Source organism: Panicum virgatum, chromosome 6K (genome assembly GCF_016808335.1).
Source record: "Panicum virgatum strain AP13 chromosome 6K, P.virgatum_v5, whole genome shotgun sequence".
Taxonomy (NCBI): domain Eukaryota; kingdom Viridiplantae; phylum Streptophyta; class Magnoliopsida; order Poales; family Poaceae; genus Panicum; species Panicum virgatum.
The window spans coordinates 32,791,382-32,797,381 of NC_053141.1; positions in this window are offsets into that span (position 1 = coordinate 32,791,382).

A 6,000-nucleotide genomic window follows, 5' to 3' on the forward strand; every position below is an offset into this window, starting at 1 on the left:
CGTGTTGATTCAGGCCTTCTACATTGGAGGTTTCTTCGGCTGCATCCTGGAAATAGAATTACAGTCAACCAAGTACATGTGTATGAAATAAAGAAGAGTTCTTGGGTGATGAGTTACCTAGTTGGTGTTGGACTCTGATGGACTTGGAGGGGATGGTGCTAGTTTCTTGATCACTCGCCTTGTGATCATCTTCCTTTTCTTGGTCAAGACTCGGGGGGCAACTACTGCAGAGGCTGGTCTTCGCCTGGAAGCCGACTGAAGTAAGTCTGGCTGAACAGACATTATCACTTTCTTCATTGGTGGTGATCCTTTGCAGAAAAGTACATCAGGAGCAGTTGGAAGAAAGTGAAATGGTTCCCCAGTACTGGTCGTGGGTTCTGGACCATTTTGTTGCTGCTGACAGGATGAGCAGGTTAAGCCAAGAAAAAGGAGTAAAGGATTTAAAAGAATAAAATGCATAAAATCAGTACCTCTTCCTCGAGGATTACATATTCAGGATCGATTTGCTGCAGTTGAAGACCTAGAGCTTTTCTGAAAACATGAGTTTTCCACATGTTCCACCAAGTATCAAAGCCGATTGATGAGGAGGTGAAAGACAAATCGGCTGGTATTAAAATGTGGAGATTGTCAAACATGCTGTAGCATCTTGAGCTGGTGAGACCATCAGGCAGATCGGCTCTGCTCTCCACCAAGTGGTAAATATGGAAGTGGGGAGGGACCTGTCCTAGACCAAATTGCCGAGCTGCTATGACTGGCTGGTAAGATTCATAGCCTGGCTTGATGATTCTGTTAGAAGTGTTGATGCCAACGGGGAGGAAGCCAGGTCGAATCATCAAAGAATAAAGATATCGAGTGCTGTCGTCATCGGCAAAGTTGTCTAGTCTGAAGGCAGTTGGGTTCTCAAAGGATTCAGATTCAGTAAATGGGAAGTAGAGAGGGTTGTCCAGTCCTTTGTAGAAGACTCTGAACCAGTTTGCTGCATCTGCCGAATTCAGTTTACTGCCAGGGAGACTGAATAAAGCTTGGCCATAACTAGTACATCTGATTGGTTTGCCATTTTCATCAGGAAAGGAATTCTTGGTTAGGCTTTGGAAGTTGGGAATATGGTGCTGGAAGTATAGTTGTGCCCACAACTGGATAAACCACCAAGGGCCTCCAGTTCTCAGTTTCTTGTGGTTGAGCAAGTTAGATGTCATCAAATGGAGATATCTGTATGTTTCTCCAAGGAAGAGTTTGCCTAGGCCGGTGTGATTACCATGGGCCAGGTGGTAGGCCAAAGGGAGATAGTTCTTGGTTGGAGCTAAGGAAGGGCCACAGAAGATGAAGTGCTCTAGCCAAAGATTTAAGAAGGCTGTGTGTTCCTTCTCAGTCACTGGACCTTTTGTTTTCATGTGCTGATTCATGTAAGTACCCCAATTCGTGCAGTTGACTTTGGAAGAGAGCTTGAAGGGAACTTCTGCCATTTTGTGAGCAGCAGGATTGGGGGAGTTAATGTCTAGTCCGGTGATCATGACAACATCTAGCAGAGTGGGAGTCATGGGTCCATGACCAAAAAGGAAACAATTCAGAGCATCAGACAAGAAATAGCCGATGGTTTTCAGAAGATTTTCATCTTTGTCAAGGGGTGACAGTGATAGGCTAAGTGCATCGGCTATGTTCAAATCCTGCCATAAGGGCATGTGAGCTTTTGCTATTCTGTTATACCATGTTATCCAGCTTTCAGGTGGATTAGGCCAGGCTCTTAAGCAGTCGGCCCAGAGGTTCAAATCGATGCCTTGACTCACAAAAGGAATCCTATTTGCTTCACAAGAGATCAAATCTGTGGGGTTTTCATGAGTTTGTGGGCCAAGACAGAAAGATTTTGGATTGGAGGGATGCGGCAAGAGGATGTCTGACACCTGAAGTTCAGAAGTTCAGAAATATGCGTATGGTGTCATGTTTCAGAGTTTCAGTTTCAGAAACTTGGTAAGCTGAAGAAAACTAAAAGATTAGGCTGTAGATTACCTTCAGGCCGTGGATTGCCGCATCGTGGACTGCAGAGCTTGTCGTTTGAGCTGTAGAATCTGCCATGGTCAGATCTGTTGACTTAGGGTTTGATTGCTGGAGTTTCTGGTTCGAATTCCGGCAGCCTGGATAATTCTTGCTCGGATTTGTAGAGCTTGGTTTTCGAATTACACTCGAGTTTGAGGGTTCGTCGAGTTCGGTTCAGACTGGAAGTGTTATTCTTCTGCGGGTTGCTTCTAGTTTGAATTTCGTCGGCTCTTGGATATTTATGGAAGCCTGATGCGTTGCCATTGGCTTTTTGGAAAATAAACAAAGACACACAAAATTGAAGAAACTCGATTTCATTAAAGGAAGGTTTATTACAAAGAAAGCCGATTTTTTACAAAGGAATCGATCCTTCGGCTTTTTGATTCTACTCCTACGATACTACTACTACTGTTCGTAGGTACCTAGTACCTACGACGCTTGGGGCTTCGAGCTGGCACATCCCCGCTGCCGTCATCGTCGCTGCCGTCATCGTCGTCATCGTCGCTGCTGAAGGCGCTGCTGCCGCCTTCAGACCCGGAGTCGCTCCAGCCGCCGTTGTCGCCGCTGACCTCCTCTTCGCTGTCCTCTTCGGAGGAACCGAGGAACCGGAAGGGCTTTCCGCCCATCGGCTCATCGTCATCGGAGGGGGAGTCGATCTCCTCTTCCGAGGAAGAGTCGACTCCGTCTGAAGAGGGGTCTTCTTCTTCGTTCTTCTCCGACTCCTCTTGGAACAGGAGCCGGAGGTCTTCTCCTTCAGTCGTGGGCTCGTCCTCCTCGGAGGCGACCCCGAAATCGAACTCCTCTGCATCCCAGTGCAGAGGAGCCAGCGCCTCATAGGCTGCTGTCGGGTCCCACTCTGGCGTCGGCTCCCAACTCTCCGGGATGGAGTCGACGGAAGAAGCAGGAAGGGGGGAAGAAGAAGGGGAGGAGGAGGAGGAAGAAGAAGAAGAGTCTCCGAAGGAGTTGGAGTCGGAGGAAGAAGAGATCGCCATTGCTGGTGGTGAAGGATTGGGGTTTCTGTGCTACTGGCTTTGGGAAGAAGATGGAGTTTTTTGTGGAGAAGAGCCGATTCGGGTGAGATTAAATAGTGAGAAGATGGAAGACGGATCGGCAGTTTTCACGTTCTACGAGGAGCCAGTTGCAGAGACGTTGCGTCTTCCTTGGTGGTTGCAATGTGGTTAATGGACATTAACGGGAAGATGAAGCGACAGATTGATTTTGGAACTATCATTGCCAAAACCAGGGGGGCATGTGTTATCGCCGAAATCAAGATGGGCTTAAAGCAAAAGACTAAAGAAGGCTTGTAAATCGGCTCCTGCGTGAGCATATGGGCCACATTGGCCGTGTATCCTTAGATTTAGTTTAAGATTAGAGATAGAGTCCAATCGGGACAAGATTAGTTTAGATTGTTTCCCAAGTCTCCGGACTATAAATATGTATCCCTTGTTATTCGTAAGAGAGCGTCATCACGACTCGCAAACAATAACTCTCAGCGCATCGCCACCCCTAACTCTAGGGTTTCATCCAAGTAAGTGCCATGCTGCCCTGATCGCTTCTTGCGATCAGGGCAGTATTGTTCTTGCTTTTACCTTGGTATTACTCGTACTGAAGCATTTTTGATGGCGAGTAGTACTAGTTATCTTGATGTTCGTAGCGTGGCTATTAGTAGATCCATTGTGCTTTGTTGCTTATCATCTACGAATATCATATTGTCTCTGTGCAGTCACGTTCCAATCTCATGCTAGTTCTTATCGCATAGAATTAGTCGCACAGGGACAACACCCTGCTTCTTTCATGTTTAGTAGATCCGATCTGTTGTGGTTTGCTCTTATCTTAAGAGTTGGCATAATATCTATTAGGTTAGGCCTTGCAAACGGATTGGATGATCCGGTGGCGTAGTAGATGCTTTATCTTAGCCTTAATAGGGATTGTTCCGGGAATCGGCTCTTGCTAGTTCTTAGGCCTCTGTTTTTAGGTTATGGTTCAGTTGTTTGTTACGTTCGCTAGGCCTAGTCACGTGTAGGATGTTCCGATCTAGCAGTGAAGCTGTTACCATCGTGGATTAAGGTCAATTAGATTTGGTTGAAGCAGTTTTATAGTGATTTACTCTATTTGTCATATCCGGATACAATCAGATCCCGTCTTACACCGGGACTCGATCGGCTCTTCAAAGCCGATGCAAGAGTCGTCCCGGGGAGCCGACCACGGCTCGGACTTACATTTACACGTGTCTTTGTATGCAGGAAACTGTTCGGAGCACGTCTGCACCCTCCTGATCGGGTATAGGTCAGGTGGCACGCCCGGTTTTGACACCTCCTCCGGGCGCGTGACGGAATTTGCGGGCCGTCGACGAGGGAGCAGTGCCTCTAGCGCCCTAGCGACCTCCCGGCTCTTCGTGTTGCCCGTCGTTGCTCGCCGGTGGGTTTCGGACGACAACACAGGTATAACCCGTGCAGTAACACCTGTACTCAACTTCATTGTTTGACACCTCTCAAAGGATCTGAAGAAATTATTTGAGTTGTTGGTCTTTGCAGATATGAAGATGACGCCCCTGAAAATTAGTTTTCGCGCGGGTGATGGCTGCTGGAAATCCTTTTAAGGGGCGGGTGATGCCATCACCTGCTCCTAAAAGGCATATTTAGGGGTAATGGGTCACCCACCTCTAAAAATGGTGGCCATTTTCATGAATGGGTGACACCATTATCCGCCTCTAGAAATACATTTTTAGGCGTGGGTCAACTGCTACAGTAGCTCCTCTCTCTTTATAGGAATGGGTTACCTTTTGACCTGCGCCTTGAAAAGAAAGGGGCAGTCCTACAAATCATTTTTGCAGTAGTAATTGTAATGTAAAACTTTGGCTGTGTGCGGATGTATAAGCCAGAACATCTCCAAATTCTAAAAAAGAACATGATATGTGCTCACTGCTGAAATTCCTATTTTGAAAGCAGTAAAAGATGCGCAAGTGAAGAGCATAGGAGCGTTGGTTTACAAAAGGGACGACGTCAAACTTCAACTCTCATAATTGAAACACTAGTTGCACTACTTTTTGTTGATGCATTGGGGTTCCGCCATCCAAATGAAAATTTATTAAGTAAAGGAGTTGAAAACCCAATAATAAATTGTCAACAAGATGAAATAAACTTCTAGGCTGTCAATATCGCACCCAGTATTTTTCGTTCCCCACACCCGAATTTTTCAACCATTGGATCAAGATTTGCGGTTAATCTTGTTTCACTGTTCATCTTCTTCCCTCAACTTCCATCATTCTCCAGTGCCGCCGCCCAGCCTCTCCCACCGCCCCGCACCCGCAACCTCCGCCGGGCCGGGTTGCCACCCTGGCCTTCCTCATCGGTGATGCAGCTTGATGTAAATGCGTCTTCTATGGTCTGGATCAGTGCCTATATTATCTTTAACGGTGACGTTAATAGATGAAATGCGTCACCTTTAATGTATATATGGGTGACACTGTGGATCTTCACATGAGCTATATATTTGGAGACCATTTATACAATAAGGGTCACCTATATTGGCGATACTATTGAATAGGACGCGTCTCGAATCGTCAGCTTCTTTTAGAGCAATTTATCCCATGCACCAGCAGTACATCCCAGGCACACACAGCACATGCAGTTCAACAACTATATATACTATATACTCGCCATCCGATTCAAATTATTATTATTGGTCACATTACCTATAGGAGAGTCTCAACACATAAGATGATCAACAACTAGTTCCTGCACTAATAATTCAAATCTGTCCTTGTTTGGTGCCAATCTTTATCACGTATAGGAGCAGGTCAAAGTGTTGTTAATTACCTTATTTGGAGTCCAAAGAAGTGCATGCGTCCGAGCATTGCGAGTAGTCCCAAACTTCCAATCAATCAATTACTAACGAGTAAAATGTTCACTTTATTTATTTCTCAATTAAAACATGTGAATTATTCGTACAATTTCCAACTTCCAACAG